This window comes from Macaca thibetana, chromosome 16, assembly GCF_024542745.1.
Source record: "Macaca thibetana thibetana isolate TM-01 chromosome 16, ASM2454274v1, whole genome shotgun sequence".
Taxonomy (NCBI): Eukaryota; Metazoa; Chordata; class Mammalia; order Primates; family Cercopithecidae; genus Macaca; species Macaca thibetana.
This window is the reverse complement of record NC_065593.1, coordinates 12390324-12415737: the sequence shown is the minus strand read 5'-3', so window position 1 is coordinate 12415737 and position 25414 is coordinate 12390324. Positions and strand designations below refer to the sequence as shown.

The 25414-nt window shown below is 45.5% G+C and overlaps 1 protein-coding gene and 1 long non-coding RNA gene across 3 annotated transcripts in view; both read right to left on the bottom strand.

The window, feature by feature from the left end:
- Positions 1-10334, bottom strand: part of PIK3R5 (phosphoinositide-3-kinase regulatory subunit 5) — an 86810-nt gene extending 76476 nt beyond the window's left edge. The window contains exon 1 of one of the 2 annotated variants that reach the window (XM_050765275.1): positions 10202-10334. The gene's annotated coding sequence lies outside the window, so the exon portion shown is untranslated. The remainder of the gene's footprint in view (positions 1-10201) is intronic. The other variant, XM_050765276.1, reaches the window with a different exon arrangement.
- The window catches only part of LOC126939847 (uncharacterized), a 234254-nt gene that overhangs the window by 76943 nt on the left and 131897 nt on the right, over positions 1-25414 (bottom strand). The gene's annotated exons all lie outside the window — the stretch shown is intronic.

The following is a 25414-nucleotide window of genomic DNA, read 5'->3' as shown; positions in this document are numbered from 1 at the left end:
AGGCGGGTGGATCACGAGGTCAAGAGATCGAGGCCATCTTGGTGAACACAGTGAAACCCTGTCTCTACTAAATATACAAAAAAATTAGCCAGGCGAGGTGGCGGGTGCCTGTAGTCCCAGGTTCTCGGGAGGCTGAGGCAGGAGAATGGCGTGAACCCGGGAGGCGGAGCTTGCAGTGAGCTGAGATCCGGCCACTGCAGTCCAGCCTGGGCGACAGAGCGAGACTCCGTCTCAAAAAAAAAAAAAAAAAAGATGCAGTTTGGGAAGAGACTATTGGAACTTTTCATTCCAGAACCACCAGTGACCTGAAAGGAAGCCTTCCAGCAGGATCACGGGCTGGAGGGTGGGTTTCTGCCATTGGGGTCTGAAGAGGGACTCATAGTCACTGGGGGTCCTGTCGTAAGGTGGCACCATGAGGGAAGGAGCAGGTCCCCTCTCTGCTCAGCCCATGAGAGCAGCTCCCACAAGACAACTCTTGGAGAGCAGGCTTTGAAAACTCACAGGAGGTCAGAATCATAGAGTCCAACTGGTCCAGGAGGAAACAGACTGAGCAAGACGAGGAGGTAATTAGGGACCAGGACTAGAGATTAGACCTTCTATTCCCATCCTGTAGCCCGTACATCACATCACAGCCCCCTGTGTTCTCTTAAGCACAGTAACGGGCCAAAGAGAACACAGAGCTTTTTGTTTTCTCAAAATGAAACTCTCAACATGGTACAGAAGTGAATGCATGGTGCAAAGACCTATGAAACGTTGACTTGAAAACCCCAAGAACAAGAGGACATTAATTCCTAGCTCAAACTGGAGGTGAGATACGTTGGCCCCATGATCTTATCTGGGACACTCACAGAGGAAGGCGATTTTGAAATTGGGTTCAATTAGTTTATTTTACCAGGTATCTGAAGGAGCCAAGAACAAGAGACTCCAAGAAAAACCCATGCTCCCAGCAGAGGATGTGGGCGAGGGTCCCAGTGTCCATGAATGGCTATGGTTTTCTAACAGCCAAGGTGCTTCTGCTCTGGGGAATGGGCTGTGAAGCAGGGCTGTGGGATTTCTGAGCAAACTGCCCAGCTATGGGACGTATTTATTCAAGGTCACTGAACTACTTAAACTCGAATTATGTTCTCAGAACAACCAGTGTTTACACAACCAGTCAGACATGGCCACCATGATTTAGAGAACTACAGGCTCTTTAAAAATGAGCTATATTGGTCTCCTTTCCCACGGCTATCATTTCTATAATATATAACACGTATTTTCCCTGCATACTTTCCCCAACGGTAAACTCACCACCACAAAGCCTCCCATTCCATTGTTGATCTGCTCTGAGTTTCTCTAAGATCTTCCTTCTAGTGAGCTAGAGTCTATTTTCTGACAATTTTTCTTCCATTATCCCTTTTCCATCCTGGAGAATGACCCCCAGGTGAGGCGTCTTCACCTTTTTCAAAGGACACTGCTCATCAAACATCTGAAGACAGATACTACTTCTCCTCTGTCTTTTCTTGGAGAAAAACCTCTCTACTTCTTAATTACTTCATATTCTGTCATCGCCATCTTGGTTACCTTTCTCTGAGTATGAAGTGGCTGATCAGCATCCTCCAAATGCAGCACCTGGAATGCACTCAATGTGGATCTGCCCAGTTCCGTGTAGAAATAGGCATTTTTGTAAGCTGAAAGGCATATAAAGTAAGGACCCATGGGACCTAGTGGCTGAACATCAGAAGCCAAGAATCAAAGATGGCTCTTGGGCATGAGCCTGGGAGCACTGAGGTTTACAGGTGTGTACCTGGGAGGATTGAGGAAGAGAGAAGAGAAGGAAGTTTGGGGAGTGGGAAGCCAAGAATCCCACAGTGGAAGACCTCAAGACCGGAGCCGTTCTCCCAGCTTCCAAGGAGCAGCTCATTCCCCACTCTATAAGCTGTCACTGGGCGCGGGAGAAGGTAACATGCTTCCAAAGTCGTTTGCAAAGTCAGCATATCAAAAACTGACAACAGCAGCACAGAAAAGGAAAATGGAGGCCAAATTCATTTAATGCAAAAATCCTAAAGAGAGGCAGGATGCGGTGGCTCACTCCTATAATCCCAGCACTTTGTTTGGGAGGCCAAGGCGGATGGATCACTTGAGGCCAGGAGTTCAAGAGCAGCCTGACCAACATGGTGAATCCCCGTCTCTACTAAAAATACAAAAATTAGCCGGTGTGGTAGTGGATGCCTGTAATCCCAGCTACTCAGAGGTTGAGGCACGAGAATTGTTTGAACCTGGCAGGTGGAGGTTCGCACCACTGCACTCCAGAGTGAGACTGTCTCAAAAAAAAAAAAAAAATTCCTAAAGAAAATCACAGCAAATCAAACCTAGCACAGTACTGAAAGAATAAAGTACCTTGACCCAATCGAGTTTATTCCAGAAATGCAAAGGGTTCAATACGTGGAAGTTCATGACCTAATGTGTCACATAAATCTATCACAAAGTGAAAGAATATAAGCGTTTCCTTGTAGATGCTTTAAAAAAGTATTGGACAAACGTAACAACCATTCATGCTTTTAAAAATCCTTAGAAAAGAGGAATTGAAGAAAACATCCTTCACACATGGCGCTTTACATCAAGGCACTGGTTCTAAAGAACTACGACCACATCAGAGAAACAAAGCCCCAAGCTCATGCCAGTGCCTGGGAACTCGGGAGGTTGCAGACTTTTGTGGCAAAGAAACAGCCATGCCTGCCTCTCTGATCTGTAGACTGTTTATTTTCATGTGTATGGCCACAGACAACTTTTCTTTCTCTTTCTCTCTCTCTTTCTTTTTTTTTTTGTTACTGTTGTTCTGAGATGAAGTTTCCCTCTTGTTACTTAGGCTGGAGTGCAATGGTGCGATCTTGGCTCACCGCAGCCTCTGCCTCCCGGGTTCAAATGATTCTCCTGCCTCAGCCTCCCAAGTAGCTGGGATTACAGGCATGTGCCACCATGCCTGGCTAATTTTTTTTTTTTTTTTTTTTTTGAGATGGAGTCTCACTCTGTCACCCAGGTTGGAGTGCACGGGTGCAATCTTGGTTCACTGCAAGCTCTGCCTCGCAGGTTCACGCCATTCTCCTGCCTCAGCCTCCTGAGTAGTTGGGACTACAGGCACCCACCACCATGCTAGGCTCATTTTTTGTATTTTTAGTAGAGACAGGGTTTCACCGTGTTAACCAGGATGGTCTCCATCTCCTGACCTCATGATCCACCTGCCTCGGCCTCCCAAAGTGTTGGGATTACAGGCGTGAGCCACCGCGCCCGGCCTAATTTTTGTATTTTTAGTAGAGATGAGGTTTCTCCATGTTGGTCAGGCTGGTCTCGAACTCCTGACTTCAGGTGATCCACCCGCCTCGTTCACAGAAAGTGCTGGGATTACAGGTGTGAGCCACCATGCCCGGCCTTCTCTCTCACTCTTTAATCATCTTGAAGGCCGGGCGCGGTGGCTCAAGCCTGTAATCCCAGCACTTTGGGAGGCCGAGACGGGCGGATCACGAGGTCAGGAGATCGAGACCATCCTGGCTAACACAATGAAACCCCGTCTCCACTAAAAATACAAAAAAATTAGCCGGGCGTGGTGGCGGCGCCTGTAGTCCCAGCTACTCGGGAGGCTGAGGCAGGAGAATGGCGGGAACCCGGGAGGCGGAGCTTGTAGTGAGCCGAGATCGCGCCATTGCACTCCAGCCTGGGCGACAGAGCGAGACTCCGCCTCAAAAAAAAAAAAAAAAAAAAAAAAAATCATCTTGAAAATGGGCTGAATTCAAAACTTGGTGAGAAATCCAACAGCACAGCGGTGGCCCAGTGTACAGTCAGGAGCCGGCCCCCAGCATGTCACTTCTGGGTTCTCACCAGTGAGTCGCTACCGGCGTCCTCTGTACAGTTTTCATTATTCATCACCATCCCCAGCTTGCTTCTGACAGCAGCTTCCTCCCACAGGGAGCTGTGCTGGGGATAATCCAAAGAAATCAGCATAGAGAAAGTCATGTTTTCTAGAACAGGGGTTATTAACCTGAATCCCTCGTGAACTGCAGAGATCCAAGAAGACCTTAGAATTCTATGCAAAACTTTGAGAGAGAGAGAGAGACTGCGTGTGTGCGTGCACACGTACAAATGCATTCTCATGTACATATGCACTTATGGGTGATGAGAGAGGAGATGATCTATCGCTTTCATCAGTTTTTCAAAGGGGCCCCCTATCTAGAGAGAGTTTGAGACTCCCCTCGAAGAGCTGTCAGTGTAGATGCGATCTGGTTGTTGCAGAACCCTCCCGCAGGAGGCTGGCTGGCTCGGCCAGGTTGAGTGGAAGTGGCTGCATGGAGATTTGCCTGACAAGAGCCAAACCACCAAGCCATGCAGGAACAAATACTCAGACCAAAAACCCACTGATACATCTGCACACACTCCATGGTTCTGGGGAGACAGCTTTCGTGGAAGAAGGATATGGGAGCTGGACAAGGGACTTCCTAGATGAGACAGACCATCCGGATCAGAGTTTCTGAACCCTCCCAGGACAGCGGCTCCTAAGAGGGACAGAACCAAGGCCCGGCAATCAACATGATGGAGTTTTCTGTGGATGGGGACTCAACTCCCTGAGCTGTTGACGGAGATGCACAAATGCAGAGGGCTCCTGAGTGGGACACGCTATCTGTGTCAGTGGAAGGGAGAAGAGAGCCCGCACATTAGTATTTATGACCTCAGCATCCATAAGCTGGACCTTGGAATACCGGGAGGGGTGAGGAAGGTGGGGATGAGTCCCTGGTCTGTGTCAGAAACCGAGAAGGGTGCTTGCCAGTAGTGCTATCACCTGATCCTTACAGGAGAGGGAGCCCACATACCCCACACACCAGGTGTTGAAAAGAATGCCAGAGATAATGCACCCAAAGAGCCCTTAGCAAGTATTTCCTAATTGGTAGGCATTATTGTTATTATTTTCTTTTATGTTATATCTTTCAAGTCTCAACTCAAATATGACTTCTTCAGAGAAACCTTTGCTTAACCCCTCAACTATATTGAGTTCCCTTTCCATAATCTCAGAGTATCCCATAATTCTCACAGTTGTAATTAAACAATATGTGTGTTGCATATCTTGTCCATGAGACTGTGAGTTCCACGGGGCAGGATCATTGCCTGTCTTGCTCAGCATCCTCAGAGCCTGGCACATGCCTGGCACACAGAAGGTGTCCTCCATGCAGAAGTGTTGAATGAACAAGTGAAATGTTAGCGATTAGGCAGGGGCCACATAAAGTACTGAGTGCCAGATTTCCATCCTACAGATGGGGAAACGGACACGCAGAGAGGTAGATGGACTTAGCAAAGATCACGTGGCTAGGAGTGGGGGAGCTAGGCAGAAACTGGGCCCCCTGGCTCCATGTGAGGCCACCTTCAGCCTTCACACCCCAGCCCTGCCCCCTAACAAGGAAACCACACAAGCTCATTTGCCTAGGTCAACAACAACAAGACTCCCGAGGACATGAAAATGAAAAGCACACCACTCCCTCCGGGCCCCACCCCCAGCCCCCCAACCCATCCTGTGATCTGGCAACTTCTGCCGTTGCTGTGCCTGGGCACCTTGCCTATGAGATCCCAGGGAGTTTCAGGATGACAGCTTGATGCCATGCTGAACATCAGGTGGCTAGGGTGAGCAGGCCATAGCTGTGCCGGGTCACTGGTCGCCCTGTAGGCCTGGGTGGTCAGCCCTATGGTGCGAAAACATAGAAAGCACAATGAAGGAGGAGATGGTTAGTGCTGAGGGGCAAAGGAAGAGCATCAGAAGATGAGGCTTGAGCTGAGCTTGTGGGAGGAACTGGCAGTTCACCAGGCAGGCAGAGGCGGGGAAGGGCAATCTGGGGAGAAGCAACAGCACACACAAAGGTGCAGAGATCTGCTCAGGCTACCAGAGAGGAAGCAGGAGGGGTGGACCTGGGATGGGTGGTGGGTGTGAACCATCTCTGGAAAGTCATGCAGCTCTGCAGCGTTTTCAGCTGAAGAGTGACACACGCAGGCTGGGTGCGGTGGCTCACGCCTGTAATCCCAGCACTTTTGGGAGGCAAAGGCGGGCAGATCACCTGAGGTCAGGAGTTCGAGACCAGCCTGGCCAACATGGCGAAACCCCATCTCTACTAAAAATACAAAAATTAGCTGGGCGTGGTGGCGGGCGCCTGTAACTCCAGCTACTCGGGAGGCTGCGGCAGGAGAATCGCTTGAAGCCAGGAGGCGGAGGTTGTAGTGAGCCGAGATCGCGCCACTGCACTCCAGCCTGGGTGACAAGAGCAAAACTCTGTCTAAAAAATTACAATAATAAAGAAATAAAAAAGAAAAGTGACTCACGCAGATGTGTTATCTTACATCATCATGGCAGCATGAGAGAAGCTCCCATGGAAGCAGCCGTCTCCCATGGATGCCAAACTCTAGGACCCGAAGTCTAGCATACCACTGGATAGACTCAGAAGACTCAAGAAGGACCCAGGATCTTCTCTGTGCCATGAAAGTCATCCATTTCTTCCCATTCATCAGCCTCCAACCCCCTTTTGGGTGTAACTTCTTATAGCTGTGACTCGCTTATTTGGAAGTCACTTAACCAATAACCTCAACTATCTAAAATCTAGCTACTATCCTAGAAGTAAGCAAACAAACAAAAGCATCTGGTGGCCACAATTCATGCCTCCAAAATTGTGTTGTATAGGGTACGTGCTTGACACCCACAGGAACACCTAAGCCATCACTTAGGCTTGGCCAACTCTGGTTAAGAGCAGACGCTAGAGTCAGCCCAGCTCCGGCACCTCCTACGTGTGTGGCCTTGGTCCTTGGTTTTCTCATAGGTAAAATGGGGGCAATAATTGTAGCTACCTCAGAGTGTGACTGTGAAGATGAAAGGACATGACATACTTAGCACAGTACCCAACACCATGAAGTCATAGCCAAAGGAGAAAAGGACGAGGAGAAGGATGAAAGAGAAAGAAGCACGAATGTACAAAAAGACACAGGGTACAAAAGAGAATGGCCGTCCAGAACCATTTGATGAAAATTTCAAGAAATTATTCAATCATATCCGACAAGCCACATTTATAAATGAAAGCAACATACTTTACAAAGATATATTTTAAAACAGAATACGTTGAAAAGTTCTGATACTTTGAGTAGAGAGCTACTAGAAAAATTTATGTATGAAAGCTATGAGAACAACATAATTCTATGTGAACCTGTGTATCGCTAACACATACCCCCAAATCTGTGAAAAATACATTGTATTTAACAGAATCTAAGATGCCATCAATTGTAAGATGCACCATTATTTTGTGTGGCAATAAGGAAGAAATAGTGTTGCCTATTATAATTGGAAGATGCCATAAACGGTAACATGTACCTTGATTTCAGTGTTGCCAAAACGTGAAAATATGTACATCTTCAAATTGATGAAATATCCTACTATGTAATACATGTTTGCTATGGGAAGGTATCATCTTCCCTTTGGGCAGAAGTCAGATGTACTCTTTCCTTTCTCTCCTCCCACCCCACCTATATCTGAGGCTCAAAAATCAAATTAAACACCTCTCCCTTGACTTGCTAAGGATCACTCTATCTTGTTCTTCCAGGAGCTTTCTCTGTTTTTTAAATTTTATTTTTTGTTTTTTTTTAAAGACAGGGTCTCACTCTATCGCCCAGGCTAGAATGCAGTGACACGATCATAGCTCACTGCAGCCTTGAACTCCTGGCCTCAAAGCCTTGGCTTCCCAAAGTGCTGGGATTACAGGTGTGAACGATGACACCTGGCCAGCTTTCTTTCTTAATACATTGGTTCAGGCTTTTAGCTCACCAGCTGAGGCCAAACAGGTGTTCTGGTTCTCAGAGGTCCCACGGGGCCAGCCAGCTCAGTCCCTTGGGATGAGCGTCTTTGAAGAAAGGCCAAGTCAGCACAGCTTGAGTGCTCAGCGGAACCCAAGCTGGGGCTTCCAAACTCTAGGCTACCCAGGCAAAAAGGCTCCTGGCTCTCCTCCTCTCCCACTCCTCAGCCAGCAGGCCCCTGATGGATGGCTAACACAGGGGTATGGAGCAGTTTGCACCCCGGCCTTCTCATCCTCATGCCAACATCAACCCCTAATGCTCTTGTCACCCACTGCCACTAGCGTCCAACCTATTCTTCTTTTATTTGTTTGCTTGTTTTTTGTTTGTTTGTTTGAGACAGAGTCTCTCTGTGTCTTCCAGGCTATAGTGCAATGAAGCGATCATAGCTCACTGCAGCCTTGAACTCCGGGGCTCAAGCAATCCTCCCACTTAAGCTTCCCAAGTAGCTGGGCAACCTGTTATTCTTGAGGGCAACAATAAACAGTGAATGGGAGGGAAGAAAGACAAGCAGGGAGGCAGAGATTGTCTGCTTCTACTCCAGCCTGAGGAGGGAGGATAATGAATCATCCCTTTTCTAAGCTAGAAATGAAAGGAGGGAGGTTCTTAAAACCCCAGTGAGGCTCAGCACACAAAGACCCCAAGCCTTCCTGCCCCCACAGTCCTGGCTTGTAAGGCTTCAAAAAGCAGGGGAGGGAGCCCTGAAGCAGGAAGACAGCTCCACCATCCAAAACTGTCTTCTTTGTCTTCCATGGATCCCCTAGTGAAGACCCACACCCCTGCAGCCATACCGAGGAAACACGGAATCCAGCGTTCTACAAACATCCACAGAGCATCTCCCACATGCAGCCATTCTCATCATACACGCCTCACTTAATTTTCCACACTGGGCTGGGCACAGAGGCTCATGCCTATAATCCCAGCACTTTGGAAGGCCAAGGTAGACGGATCGCTTGAGCTCAAGGAATTTGAAACCAGCCTGGGCAACATGGCAAAACCCTGCCTCTACAAAAAATACAAAAATTAGCTGGGCATGGTGGTGCTGACCTGTAATCCCAGCTACTTGGGAGGCGGAGGTGGAGGATTGCTTCAGCCTGGGGGTTTAAGGCTGCAGTGAGCCATGATCATGCTACTGCACTCCAGCCTGAGTGACAGAGCAAGACCCTATGTCAATAATAATAATAATAATTCCACACAGCTCTATGGGTCAATATGAGAGCCCATTTTACAGATAAGGAGACTGAGGCTGGGTTGGGGGACAGTGTGATGCTGCAGGTCACACAGCTGGATCTGGTTGGAACTTGGATCTCTTTTCCACATCATGCATGGTTCCCAAGCAATGGCTTCAGCATCACCACTTAAGGAGCTCATTAAAATTTTTGAAAAATACAGATTCCAGATCCCATCCCTGGAAAGCCATGTTGTAGGACTGCTTGGAAGAGAGTCCAACCTGCAGTCAGCTCTGGGAGCCAGTGCCTTAGAGGTGGTCCTGAGGGTAGGAAGGAAAGTGTGGGGTGGATGAGAAGACACGGAAGGAAAACGAGGGTGTCAGTCCAGAGAGGACTTTGGAGGCAGGCTTGGCCTACTTTTAGCCCTCATTCTGCCTAAACCCACCCCTCCTCTCTACTCGGAGTCTTGTTAACTCGCTTTATACCACATCCTGCTGCTTTAATCTCGCCTTCCTTTTCCTTCTGAACAATCTCCTTCCTCTTACTGACCTGAACTTTTTGTGTATTTACCCCAGGCCGGGATGGGCCAGCACGCGTACACGCGCATGCACGCACACACACACAGTCACGCGGGGATGCCCAGTGTGTAAACACAGAACCTCTGAGAGCAGAAAGCGTGCAGTTCTCTAGGACAGCAGCCGCGTCTGGAGCCAACGCGGGCTAACTAGCAGGCTGAGTGAGGCTCGACGGAGGGCGCCTTACGCGGGCATTTCCGTGACTCCCAGGTTCTGACGGCACAGGAGCCCTGATGCCCACGCTCACGGACAGTTCCCCACAGGGGCGGACAGGGTCCCTGACCCCACAACACAGGGCGACCTGTGTTGGAGGCAGGAGGCTGAGGACACAGCTGCACAGAAGCGCCCAGCAGAGGTTACCCGGATAACGATGAGTGGTCAGCGCGCCGCCCCTTAAGTCTCTGTGGCTATCTGGAGTGCAGGTTTGCAGACCTGCTGCCCCCGCGGTGGGCCCGGTCCACGGGGCCGGAAGACAGCAGGATCTGTCCAGCCCCCGGGCTGCGGCGGCTGCTCGCGGAGCCTACTCTCCCCGACTGTCCCCAGCTTGCTCCAGGTCTGCCTGGAGCTCCCACGCGTGCCCTCCGCACCCACCCCGGCTGCCCAGTCACACACCTGCAGTCCCTGCCGGGCGCCGAGCCCCTGTCCAGCGGCGACTCCCTACGATTCGGGTGATCCTCGGGACCACCGCGCCCCAGCTGGAGCCGCGCGGCGAGCCGCAGCATCTGCCCAGCCTGAGCTACTCCGGAGGGCGGGGGGCGGGGCCTGTCAGGGGGCGGGGCCTTGTGGGGCGGGGCTGACCGCGGAGCCGGCCTCTCCAGCCACCTGGTGGCGGGGCCGCGTCAGCCAGGTGCGCGCCTGGCCCCGCATCCTCTGGGTCACGCCCCCGAGTCCGCAAAGCGTCTGAGAAGCAGCCCCGGCTCTGACCCGCCAGCCCGCGGAAGCAGACCCTGGCCGGTGCACGGCCGTGGCGCCAGCGCGGAGCACCAGCGACCCCCTAGGAGTAAGGGGAGGTTAGGCCCCCGCGTCAGAAGCGCGGCTTTGGCCCGGCAGGAGGGCTGAGCGGAGCCGGGGACAGGTCTGGGGTGGGGGCTTCGGGGAAAGACGAGAAAGAGGAAGTTCCGACGAGCTGCTTCCTTCTCTCACTAGGACCCACTTCCTCTTCCTACTTCTATTTTCTTTTTCTTTTTTTTTTTTTTTGAGACGGAGTCTCGCTCTGTCGCCCGGGCTGGAGTGCAGTGGCACGATCTTGGCTCACCGCAACCTCCGCCTCCCGGGTTCAAGCAATGCTCCTGCCTCAGCCTCCTGAGTAGCTGGGATTACAGGCGCGCGCCACCTCGCCCAATTTTTTGTATTTTTACTAGAGACGGGGTGTCACCATGTTGGCCAGTATGGTGTGGATCTCTTGACCTCGTGATCCGCCCACCTCGGCCTCCCAAAGTTCTGGAATTACAGGCGTGAGCCACCTACTTCTATTTTCTTTGAGTGCCCTTAACCCTTAAAATGCCTGCATTCCTGCTTTGCAGACGAGCACCTTGACCCGCATCCTCCTGCAGGAACCTTCATAGAAATACCAGCCAGTCCTGGAGTTCAGCACTGCTGCTCCAGCCTCTGGCTGGACTTCCTGCCCGCCCTGGCCGGCACCAGGGCTACTGTCACCTGAGTGGTCTCCCCAGCCCCTGGGGAAGGGAATGGGGGTGTGCCGGAGTTCCTGCCTCCTGGGTCAAGGCCCTCTTCTTGCCTCCCCTTTTTCTCCCCCAGACGATGTTGCAGATGATGCTCTACCAAGAGTTGGAAGGACTCCTCAGGGAATCCCACGAGACTCTGCGCTTCCTATGCATCCTTTCCCTCGTTTACAAAATAGGGATAAGAAGGTTGGCTACTGCTTGGACAGCCTTCGCGATGGAAGAGAAGCACTTCATTTGAGGGTTAACAAAGGGCAACGCTGAAATCTCCACTTCCACTATTGAATGGAACTCTGTGTCGTAATATCTGTTAGAGGCGTGCAAACTCAGCCACAAGGTCATGGTCATACGTTATTGCTGGCCAAAAGCCGCAACCCTACCTGAGGCTTTGAGAAATATGAACACCAATGACTTTTGTTTTCCTGACTCCCGAAATACCAACAAAAAGCAACTTCCCCAAATGGACAGAAACAGAAAGTACCCTTGGTTGAACACAGAGGCCTGGTTCCAGCCATCGTTAGAAGTGGGAAGGAACTCAGACCCCCTCTCCTACCTCATCCCCCACCCCTCCCCAACACGTCACCCTTTCACAGAGAAGGAACCAGAGACACCAAGGACTGAGAGAGGACTTGATAAGGATTCTAGTGTCCTGTCTCCCCTGTCCGCACCTTTTCCACCACAAAAATATGGACATTGGAGGAAGAGGAGAAGACTGAAGGTACACACCGTGCAAAGGAAGAAAATGGCAGAACTGTTCTGGAACCAGGAATTCAGGAGCAAGAATGACACAGTGTGTGCCAGATGGAAATGTTGGATTAGGAGAGCACTTGGAAAGGTAAATAATCTGTCAGAGAAATTATGGGATGCCTGGCTTCTGAAAATGGAGGAAAACTGCAAAAGAGACGCTCATTGGTGCTTACTCCCAGGGCGCTGAACATCCCAGGAAGCTAACTTTCTCCCATCCTACATCCCCTCAGAAGTAGGCATTCTCCTCTCCACCTGCAGCTGTGACCCAGATATGGAGCCGCATGTTCTGCCACCCCGTCAACACTGAGTTCTGTCAGATCTGATCAGGACCTGACACCTATCCATCCTCCATTTCCCACCTCCCCAAAGCTGCTTGAAAGACTCTGAAAGGTACCTCTGTCACTCATTAAGCATCTGATTATGTACCTCTTTCTACAACTCCTTTGTTGCTTTGTTTTAAACTCTATGGCTCTTTGAAATCACTCTCCTTCCTTTCACTGCCTAGTGTTTTCTAAGAGGAGTCTAACCCTGTCTCTACTTCCTCATCTTACATGTATTCCTCAATTCTCTGAACAGAGACCACCAGGGAAACCCCAAATGTCAACTCCAATGGTTTCATTTTCTTACCTCACTAGAGCATTTGGCACCACTCCTTCTTGAAAATCCCCTCCTTGGCTTCTCCTCCACCTCTCACCATGATTTCTGTTTTCTTCTTCTGGCTTCATTTCTTCGTCATCCCTTAAACATTACAATGTTTGAGGTTTCAGATGAGGCTGCTTCTCTTCTCCCTGGGCAATGTTATCCATTCCCATCATACTGATCCCTCCCAAAGTATCACCCAGACTTCTCTCTTGAGCTCCAGATCTGTAATTCCAAGTGTTTTCTGTACATCCGTGTCTAGATAATCCATCCAAAAGCATTTTAATTACTCCATGCCCTAAAATAAATTCTTCATCTTCTCCCAAACTCCTTCTCCCGCCTTCCCTATCTCAGTTGACATCACCAATGGATAGTAAGGTTTCTAGTAACTTATAGCCAGAATATATAAAGAACTCCCACAACTCAAAAGTAGTAAAGACAAAGAATCCAATTTTAAAATGGGCAAAAGACTTGAACAGACACTTCAACAAAAAAAGATATGCGAATGGCCAATAAACACAGGAAAAGGTGCTAACATGATGAGTCTTTGGGAAAAATGCAAATTTAAACCATGAGTTGCCACTTTACAGTCATTAGAATAGCTAAAATTCACACTGAAAACACCAAATGCTGGTGAGGATGTGGAGCAACTGAAACACTCATATATTGCTTGTAGGAGTGTAACATGGCACAAGTTTGGGAAACTGACTGGCAGTAACTAATAAAGTTAAATATACATCTCCCTGTGACCCAGAAATGCCACTCCTAGGTATATATCCAAGATAAATGAATGTATATATCCCCCCAGAAACATATATATGAATGATTATAGCAACTTTATTTATAATAGCCCCAAACTGGAAACACCCCAAATGTCATTAATAGTAGAATGCATTTTTTGTTAAATTGTGGGATATTCATACACTGAAATGCTACTCAGTAGTAAAAAAATAAATAAATAAATGACTGATGCATGTGTCAACATATGTGGATCTCGCGAAAATTATGCTGAGCAAAAGAAGCCAGACACAAAAGAAAATATAGTGCATGGTTCCATTTATATGAAGTTCAAGAACCAGTAAACTAACTTACAGTGATAGGAGTCAGAATGATGGTTATCTTGGGGGAAGAGAAAAATTTAACCAGAAAGGGGACATGAGTGAACTTTCTGGGGTGGTATTTTCATCTTGATGGTGGTTAAATGGTGTGTGCATATGAACAAGTTAGTGAGATGTTCACTTAAAAGTTACATATTCTGCTCTTTGTAAATTATATCCCAGTACATAAAATATGTGAGAAAAGAAAATCCACGTTGGTCTTCCTGTCACCCAGTGCAGTGGCATGATCAGTGCTCACTGCAGCCTCAAACTCCTGGGCTCAAGCCATCCTCCTGCCTCAGGTGTGCCTAGCTAATTATTATCATTATTATTATTATTGTTATTATTATTATTTGGTCGATATGGAGTCTTGCTATGTTGCCCAGGCAGGTCTCAAACTCCTGGGCTTAAACAATCCTCCCACTGGCTGGGCGCGGTGGCTCAAGCCTGTAATCCCAGCACTTTGGGAGGCCGAGACGGGCGGATCATGAGGTCAGGAGATCGAGACCATCCTGGCTAACATGGTGAAACCCCGTTTCTACTAAAAAAAAAATACAAAAAACTAGCTGGGCGTGGTGGCGGGTGCCTGTAGTCCCAGCTACTCCGGAGGCTAAGGCAGGAGAATGGCGTGGACCCGGGAGGCGGAGCTTGCAGTGAGCTGAGATCCGGCCACTGCATTCCAGCCTGGGCAACAGAGCAAGACTCCGTCTCAAAAAAAAAAAAAAAATTCCTCCCACCTCAGCTACCCAAAGTGCTGGGATTACAGGTGCAAGCCACTGTGCCTAGCTGACATTGGGCTTTTATATCTTCATGCCCTTTCTCTCTCTGTCCCCTCTGCTTAAAATACCTCTCTCCACTTATTTGTTTGACTGAATGCTTACTGACTATTCATGATAATCAGCAGAACCACCTCAAATTCTATTCCAGAATAAATATAGACTCCTGCCTGGTAAAAATAAGCAAAGAGAGAAAAACCAATCCTATGAAAACACAAAAAGATTCAGACTTTCAACAGAAAGGGACATGATAAGAGAAAATTAGTTTCCTTTGAAATGAAATTTCCACAAGAAGAAGAGGAAAAAAATTTTAAACATATTTCTCTTTTATGTTTTTAATAACATTTGGGAGAATATTGTAATTGCAAGTGTAGTGGATTAAGAAATTACAAACTGAAATTACAAAAAATCATTAAGAAATTACAGACCGAAATTAGGAAACATTTTTAGCTTGCTAAATTTAAACCTCAGTGGAAACAATGAACAGAAGATTGGGAACCGAGGAAAGCTGAATGTGTGACCCAGAACACAAGTTTGAAAATTTATCCTAGAATTCAGAAGAGAAAAGATGGTCTGTGATAGCTAGATTATAGAGGTTTAATATGTGTATAACAGTAATTCCACAAGGAGAGAGAAGAGAAAATAAAATATATGGCAGAAGAAATTTTCTCTGAACTAAAGAAAGATTTGCATTTTCTACTCAATATCTTAACTTTCCTGGTAAGATATAAATTACCAAAAATTGACCTAAGAAGAGATACACCCTGACTAGACTAATAACCATGGAGTTGTGTAAATTATCAAATAACATCTCTCTTGAAAGTCCAGGTCTTGGTAGTTACATAGGTGACTTCTATCAAATTTTAAAGGACAGAATTCTACCGTGCTTTTAAAAATACTACCATGAAAAATACAGTGTGCTAAACTTTCATGTAAAAAAGAAAGAGAAATAAGAAAATATGCATGTATCTTGTCATGTGTAGAAAAACAAGTATAGGAAGGATAAACAAGAGACTGATGAGATTGGTTAGCTACAGTGGATAGGTAGGGATAGTCTGGAAAGAATGGGAGATTGGGGGTGAGGACAGAAGGGATGGGAGAAATGACAATTCTCTGAGTGTGCTGTTTGTACAGTTCTTACTTTGAGGACCATGATAATGCTACACATATCCCCGTCTCACCCTAAAATAGTAAGTTTACATCAATCAGGATGTGATGGGAATCCAAAACTGAATATGAACAGTAACAAATGAACCTAACTCTATTATAAATGAATGATATAACCGCACTGAGGAAGGAGAAGACAAAAGGAACTAACCAAGTAACATAGAAAACCATATTTTGACTATATACTATAAGTATGTGCCCCATCCAAATCTCATATTGAAATATAATCCTCAGTGCAAGAGGTGGGGCCTGTTGGAAGGTGATTGGATCACAGGGGCAGATTTCTCATGAATGGTTTTGCACCATCCCTTTTGGTACTGTCCTCTTGAGAGTGAGTTCTCATGAGATCTGGTCATTTAAAAGTGTGTAGTACTGGCCAGGCGCAGTGGCTCATGTCTATAGTCCCAGCACTTTGGGAGGCCAAGGTGGGCAGATCACAAGGTCAGGAGACTGAGACCATCCTGGCCAACATGGTGAAACTCCATCTCTACCAAAAATACAAAAATTATCTGGGTGTGGTGGTACGTCCCTGTAATCCCAGCTATTTGGGAGGCTGAGGCAGGAGAATTGCTTGAACCAGGGAGTTGGAGGTTGCAGTGAGCCGAGATCATGCCACTGCTCTCCAGCCTGGCGACAGAGCTCCATCTAAAAAAAAAAAAAAAAAAAAAAAAAAAAAAGTGTGTAGTACCTCGCCCCTTGCTCTCTCTTGCTCCTGCTCTGGCCATGTGACATTCAAGCCCCAACTTTGCCTTCCACCATGATTGTGAGCTTCCAGAGGCCTCCCCAGAAGCAGAAGCCACTATGCTTCCTACACAGCCTGCAAAACCTTGAACTGACTAAACCTCTTTTCTTTATAAAAATTACCCAGTCTCTATAGCAATGTGAGAACAGACTAATACAAAGGCTAAAGACAGAAAAAAAAAATCACAACTTGTACCACATTGTGTTGGTATTGCTGCTTAAGGGGTCTGTTCTCTGATGAGCAAATCTATTTCTCACAGGTATATGGGTTAGAAATTCTGAAACTCTTTTATATATATGTGAAGATTGAACAAATAAGTAAATATATTGTGAATAGTGAGAGCCAAGTTTTTCGGTGTTGAGGAAGGAAGTTACAAATAAGGAAAGGTGGAAAGCTAGAATGAATGTTGTGGCATTAGATGAGAAGGTATCAGTATATACTCATGTATATACTCACGGAGGTATCAGTATATACTCTTGGTTTTTAATAGATAAATATATAGATAAATATATAAAGAGATATAGATGTATGTATATTTCCCAGCTCTGATAATGGAGCCTAGAGGTAATGATATCCCACTAGTAATGAGCACACCTAGCTTCCAGATCTTGGTTTCTAAATATCATTCTCCAATAAAAAGAAACAGGGCTCCTTAGAGGAATGTCTGATTGAAGGGCCACAGGGAAAGAATAAGATGAATCTAGAACATCTTGTGGTACTAGAAAATAATAAAGTGCTCAAAAAATGTTTAATGTTTGTCAAAAGAATGCAATAACCAACTTGAAGGGGCTCCCAGTGACCAAATCCAGAACAAGCTGAGTAACACAATAATGACAGTTATGGATTATAGTTTATAGAATAAAATAAGTATCCAAGAGTCCATAATGACATTAAAAAAATTGGATAAATACATGGGGGAGAATTGACAACCCTTTCTTACAGTGTAATGCCAGTGAATACATGTAGAAGGAAGATGGAAGCAGAAAATCAGCATTTGGTAAACATCACAGTAATAATTTTTGCAGGTAAGAATCATCAACAGGCTGGGCACGGTGGCTCACACCTGTATTCCCAGCACTCAGGGAGGCCAAGGCGGGTGGATCACCTAAGGTCAGGAGTTTGAGACCAGCCTGCCCAACATGGTGAAACCCTGTCTCTACTAAAAACACAAAAATTAGCTGGGTGTGGTGGTGCGTGCCTGAAATCCCAGCAACTTGGGAGACTGAGGCAGGAGAATCTCTTGAACCTGGGAAGCAGAGGTTGCAGTGAGCCAACTACGCCATTGCACTCCAGCCTGGGTGACAGAGCAAGACTCTTTCAAAAAAAAAAAAAAAATAGATACTAAATGCAGTGAGCAAAAATATGATGATAATGGTGCTGTGGTCTGAATGTGTCCCCCCAGATATTCATACATTGAAGCCTAACCCCCAAGGTGATGGTATTAGAAGGTGTGGCATTTGGGGAGGTGATTAGGTCTAGGTAATGAGGGTGGAGCCCTCATGATTAGAATTAGTGCTCCTATGAAAAGAGGCCTACGGGGCCAGGCGCAGTGGCTCTTGCCTGTAATTCCAGCACTTTGGGAGGCCGAGGCAGTTGGATCACAGGGTCAGGAGATCGAGACTATCCTGACCAACATGGTGAAACCTCATCCCGACTAAAATACAAAAAATTAGCCGGGCGTGATGGCACGTGCCTGTAGCCCCAGCAACTCGGGAGGTTGAGGCAGGAGAATGGCATGAACCCGGGAGGCGGAGCTTGCAGTGAGCCGAGATGGCGCCACTGCACTCCGGCCTGGGTGGCAGATCGAGACTCCATCTCAGAAAAAAAAAAAAAAAAGAGGCCTAAGGGAACTGCCCTTTGCCATGTGTTGCACCACGTGAGGACACAGTCAGAGGTGCTGCATATGAGGAACGGGCCCTCACCAGACATCAAATCTGCCAGCACGTTGATCATGGACTTCCCAGCTTCCAGTACTGTAAGAAATAAATGTTTGTTGTTGATAAGCCACCCAGTGGGGTGCACCACCACACCTGGCTAATTTTTGTATTTTTAGTAGAGACGGGGTTTCACCATGTTGGCCAGGCTGATCTCAAACCCCTGGCCTCAAGTGATCTGCCCACCTCGGCCTCCCAAAGTGCTGGGATTACAGGCATGCGCCACCGTGCCCAGCAAGATACTTTCTAGTCACAAAGGGAAAATAGAAACCTTACAGCAAAGAAGCTGGACGGACACACCCTTAACCAAGTGAACAAAGTTAACATTATCATAAGGAGACACAGCAATAACATTCATCTCACGATTTGATGCTGAGACAGGCACATCATTTCTGTGGCATTCTCGCCAAAAATGTCTTACATCAACCTCATCATGGAAAACATCAGGCCTTGCCGGGCGCAGTGGCTCACGCCTGTAATCCCAGCACTTTGGGAGGCCGAGGCGGGCGGATCACGAGGTCAGGAGATCAAGACCATCCTGGCTAACACGGTGAAACCGCGTCTCTACTAAAAATACAAAAAATTAGCCGGGCGTGGTGGTGGGCACCTGTAGTCCCAGCTACTGAGGAGGCTGAGACAGGAGAATGGCATGAACCCAGGAGGCAGAGGTTGCAGTGAGCCGAGAACGCGCCACTGCACTCCAGCCAAGGCAACAGAGAAAAAAGAAAAGAAAAAAAAAAAAAAGAAAACATCAGGCCTTGGGTTTGGTTGCTCACACCTGTGATGCCAGCACATTGGGTAGCTAAGGTGGGAGAATTGCTTGGGGCCAGATGTTCAAGACCAGCCTGGGCAACATAGCAAGACCTCTTTCTACCAAAAATAAATAAATATATTAGCTGGGTGCAGTGACATGGGCCTGTAGTCCCTACTACTAAGAAGGCTGAGGTGGGAGGATCACATGAGCCCAGGAGGTTGAGGTTACAGTGAACTGTGATTATGCTGCTGCACTCTAGCCTAGGTGACAGAGCCTAGATGACAACCTGTCTCTAGAAAGAAAAGAAAGAAAAAGGAAAACATCAGACTCACTCAAATTGAGGGACATTCTACAAAATCTTCAGCAGTGTCAAGGTCAGGAAACAAAGGCAAAAGGGCTGTCACAGATTGTCATACAACACTTAAATGCAATGAGGGATATGGGCTTGGATCCTGGGCCAGAAAAAGTACATTGAGTTGGACTATCGGCAAAATTTGAATAAGGTCTGTAGATTAGTTAATAGTTTTGTATCAATGTTAATTTTCTGATTTCAAGAATCATACTATGTTATATACAATGCTGATATTTAGGGAAGCTGGGTCAAAGGTTTATGGGAACTCTTACATTTGCGCCTTTTTTTGTAAATCCAAAATTATTTCAAAATACAGACCTAAAAAAGCAAAACTTAAAAGTTGCCAATCTTACAAACTTTGGAAACACTTCCCATTTTGTTTTAACCTGATACTGAAACTCAAAAAGAAAACTACAGGTGAATTCCTCTCTATGATACAGATATAAAATCTGAAATAGTATAAGTGCAAGTTTGGCTGGGCACGGTGGCTCATGCCTGTAATCCTAGCACTTTGGGAGGCTGAGGCGGGTAGATTGCCTGAGGTCAGGAGTTCAAGACCAGTCTGGCCAACATGGCGAAACCCTGTCTCTACTAAAAATACAAAAATTAGCCAGATGTGGTGGCAGGCACCTATAATCTCAGCTACTCGGAAGGAGGCAGGAGAGGCAGAAGAATCACTTGAAGCCGGGGTGGGTGGAGGTTGCAGTGACCCGAGATCGCTCCACTTCACTCCAGCCTGAGTGAAAGAGCAAAACTCCATCTCGAAAATAAATCAATCAATAAAATAATTTTTAAAAATAAATGCAAGTTATATCCAGCCTTTAATTATAATAGTAATATACTGTGACAAAGAAGGGTTTGTTCAAGGAATGCTGACATCTTGGATAAGCCCAAAGGAATGCAGACTGGACTGGTCACCCGCAAGAATCCACTGTGTACATTGACCTGGTTAAAAAAGTCAGGGGCCTGTGCAGAGGCGTTTACAGGTGGGCCCTGGGGTGCAAGATGGGGAGTGACCTCCAGTGGAAATTCCAGCATGTCACCATAGGAGAGGGGTAGAGTCTGACCAATGGGTCACCATTGCAAAATTTACATTGGATGTTTGGGGAGGAGCGAAAGGAGATAGAACCAACCTGCACCCACACCTCTCCCAAGCCAGTCCCTTGCTGTTGCTACCAATGAGAGTGTGATCTCTATCCCAGTCCAGCCTCATAGGTTGAACCTTATGGGGGAAAAGCCATCTGAACCTTATGGGGAAAGAGCTTCAGGAAGAAGCAAAAATACCTTTTCATTAAGGGCCGAGAAGCCAAGTGAAAGGGGCAGGAACATGCCATGGCTCTGGCCCCTGTAGGCCTGTGGAAAAGCGTTGCTTTGAAACCACGAAGCCTTCTACCTTGGGAAATACAAGGAGACTGACCCCAGCACAGTCACCACTGTTAGACCTGGGGAACCCCAGGGGTAACTGAGGAGGCTTTGAAGGAAGCTGGAAGACCTGGAGCAGGGATCAGAAACTCAAACATCCCCAAGGGCCAGGCAGGTCAAACTCAGGGATAGAACGGGTGAGATGGTGTTCACTTAATATATTCTGACATTTTGTAACAGCATTGTTTATACTCTGTGCCTCCTGAAATAAACCCTGTTAAAAGGTCAGTCCTTTTCTCCCCCCAGTGCAATAAGATTCTCTTTCCTGACACAGCTTTTCCATAGTCTTAGATTTCATTTCTGGTAGCCCCTTACATCTTATTCTTTCAGCAGACACACTTTGCATATTAAACATATAGCAATATTCTTTACTTCTACCTAGAAATATGCTTTCCCCTTTTTCTCTTAGAAGCACATGGCCCTCTTTGCCTCTTTCATTTTTTTCTACATTTGCTAGATGTGATTACAAGAAATATTTCATTAATATCATTATTTCATTACTTTAAAAAATTGCACAAATGCAAAAACTGGCAACTGAGCCTTCATCGTGATATCTGGGAAACAATAGGGTATGGTGACAATAGGGTATGATGGAATACTAATGAGGTAAATGGAGAGACTGCTAAAAGGAGCCCCTTGGGGCCCGGCTCCAACCCACGGTGGCCATGTGGAAATGCAAGATTAGTGTGGCTAGATCTTATGATTTTAAAAGAGAAACTAGAAATTGGAATTCATATGAGAAATCTCCTGATTGTTAAATGCTGGCAACTAATTCAAAACAGCATTCTAAAATGCCTTACAGGCCAAACTAGACATGACCTACTGGCTTTCAGTCTGTGACATCTGTTTTCTGTTACACAGGTGGGAGCATGCAGCAGTGAAACCTGAGTTCTTTCTGTTCATGTGAGCTAATCTTCCCGCTGGCTGGAAGACACTTCATTTATATAAACAGCGATTACTGTAAAAGTGTATTCATGTTGTTCATCACATGAATAGGACATGGGGAGAAAAGCTTTGTAATTATCCTGATAAGAGGCCACCTAATGCAAATTCTCTGTGGTTAGGAATAAAAGGAGACTTTGTCAACATGATAAATGACATCTATCTCAATCCAGCAGACTATGTGATAGCTAATGATGACTTGAAACAAAGGGACAAACTACGGTCCTTAATAACAGAAGAATTCCTATAAAACAAGGGTGCTCGCAACTTGAATAGTTTCAACAATATTGTGAAATTCAAAGCAAGAAGAAAGAGAGTCAGAAATTTGGGAAGCAAAAGTCAAGTTTGTCATTATTTGTAAGTGATATGATTGTCTACCTGAGAAACCCTAGATAATGGACTGAGACATATCTGGAACTAACAAGAGAGTTCAATAAAGTAGCTGGAGACACAAAAAGATGAAATTCAATAATTTTCTACATACCAGCAATGACCAGATAGAAAATGAGCCCATTCATCCCAGTAAATAGTGCTGAGACAACTGAAAATCCATATGCAAAATTGTAAAATTGGGTACCTAGGACATACCACATACAAAAATTAACTCAAAAATGGATCAAAGACCTAAATCTAAGAGCTGAAACTACAAAACTCATAGAAGAAAACATAAGTGTAAATCTTCACGTCCTTGAATTAGTCAATAGTTTCTCAGATATGACATCAAAAGCCCAAGCAACAAAAGAAGAAAAATAAAGTGGATATCATCAGTCGGGCGCAGTGGCTTACGCCTATAATCCCAGCACTTTGAGAGGCTGAGGCAGGTGGATCACATGAGGTCAGGAGTTTGAGACTAGCCTGGCCGACATGCGAAACCTCATCTGTATTAAAAATATAAAAATTAGTCAGGTGTAGTGACACATGCACACCTGTAGTCCCAATTACTCAGGAAGCTAAGGCAGGAGAATCGCTTGAGCCTGAGAGGCAGAGGTTGCAGTGAGCCAACATCGCACCACTGCACTACAGCCTGGGTGACGGAGCGAAAGTCCATCTCAAAAAAATAAGTAAAAAATAAAGTGGACACTATGAAAAGTACAATTTTGTTCTTCAAGGACACCATTAAGAAACTGAAAAGATTGCCCACAGAATAGTAGAAAAATACTGCAAATCATACATATGATAAGGGATCTGAATCTAGAATATGTAAAGAACTACTATAACTCAATAATAAAAAGACAAATACCAAATTTAAAAAATGAGCAAAGGATCTGAATGGACACTTCTCCAAAGAAAATATACAAATAGCCAACAAGCATGTGCAAAAATGCTCAACACCATCAGAGAAATGCAAGTCAAACCACCATAAAATATCATACACTATCAAAAAAAAAAAAAAAAAAAAACAGATAATAACAAGTGTTAACAAGGATGTTGGGAATTTGGAACCCTCATGCCTATTTCCTTGTGGGAATGTAAAATGGCACAGTCACTTTGGACAATACTTTGTCAATTTCTTGAAAAGTTTAAACATACAGTTATCGTATGACCCAGCAATTCTCTTAGGTATATACCCAAGATAAATGAGAACATATGTCCATACGAAAACTTGTACATGAATGTTTGTAGCAGCATTATTCATAATAGCCCAAAAGTGAAAAAACACACATGTCCTTCAACTGATGAATGGATAAATACAATGTAGTATATCCATGCAATGGGATATTACTTGACCATAAAGAGAAATGAATTACTGATACATACGACAATGTGAACGAACCTTAAAAATACTATGCTAAGTGAAAGAAGCCAATTACAGAGAACCACATATTATATGATTTTATTTATATGAAATATTCAGGTCGGGCACAGTGGTTCACACCTGTAATCCCAGAACTTTGGGAGGCTGAGACAGGCGGATCACAAGGTCAGGAGTTCAAGACCAGCCTGATCAACATGGTAAAACCCCGTCTCTACTAAAAATACCAAAAAAAATTTAGCCGGGCATGGTGGCGCATGCCTGTAATCCCAGCTACTCAGGAGGCTGAGGCAGGAGAATCGCTTGAACCTGGGAGGCGGAGGTTGCAGTGAGCCTAGATCAGGCCACTGCACTCCGGCCTGGGCGACAGAGCAAGACTCCATCTCAAAAAAAAAAAAAGAAATGTTCAGAGTCAGCAATCCCACAGAGACAGGGAGTAGATTAGTATTGCCAGAGTCTGGGGTGGTAGGGGGAAAATAAAGAGTGAATGCTAATGGGGATGGGATTTATTTGGGGGGAAATAAAATATTCAAAAGTTGACTGTGATGATGGTTGTGTGACTAAATATACTAAAATCCATTGAACTGTGCACTTAAAATGGGTGAGTTACAGGGTGTGTGAATTATATCTCAATAACATTGTTATTAAAAATTTATAAATTGTACTATGGGACACAAAATAAGTCTTGCATAAATTGTGAGATATTTCATATACCTGGATTCAAAAATATAATCATATTGTAAAAGATGTCCATTTTCCCCCAGTTGAGTTTTAAAATGTAATATAGTTTCAATCAAAACCAAATAAGGCTTTTAGGGGAGTTGGGGGCAAGGAAGGAGACTGACAAAATGATTTTACATTTCATCATAGAAAATAATCTTGCGAAGATAACCAAGAAACTTTTTCAAAGGTTGAGTGATGAGGGAGGACTTTCCATGTGAGATATGAAGATGTTCTGTAAAGCCACAGAGTTACAGAGCTGTGGTGCTGATGGAGGAAGTGTAACAGATCAATGGGACTAAACTGATCTGTCAGAAACAAACACAAATATCTGAATGAATTTAATATAGATTAAAGAAGATAGGATCAATTATTCAATAATGGGATAGGACAACTGACCACTAGGGGTAACTAACTAATCATTGGGGAAAGAATAAGTGTGTGTTTTCTACTTCAAATCTTTTTTTTTTTTTTTTTTTTTAAGACGGAGTCTCGCTCTATCGCCCAGGCTAGAGTGCAATGGCATGACCTCAGCTCACTGCAACAGTAAAAAAATTTAAAAAGCTAAATACAAAACCAAACTGAAAACCAAGAAATGAAATTCCCCCAATGAGAAAACATAAAAAAAAAAAAAAAGCTAATACACACGCATACACACATACTACAAAAAACAGAAAGACAGGAGGAAAAAAGAAACAGAAAAAATGGGACAAACAGAAATTAAGCCAAAAGCCTAGGAACTAGCCAAAATATATCAATAATCATGGCCATTAATAGTCAGAGATTGTTAGATTGAAGAAAACTTATCAAACACAATTAGTTGCAGTTTCTTTTTCTTTCTTTCTTTCTTTTTTTGTTTGTTTTTTGTTTTTTGTGTTTTGAGATGAAGTCTCACTCTGTCACCCAGGCTGGAGTACAGTAGTGTGATATCTCGGCTCACCACAACCTCCGCCTCCCAGGTTCAAGCGATTCCCCTGCCTCAGCCTCCCGAGTAGCTGGAATTACAGGTGCCCGCCACCAGGCCTGCCTAAGTTTTTTGTATTTTTGGTAGAGAAGGGGTTTCACCATGTTGGCCAGGCTGGTCTCAAACTTCTGACC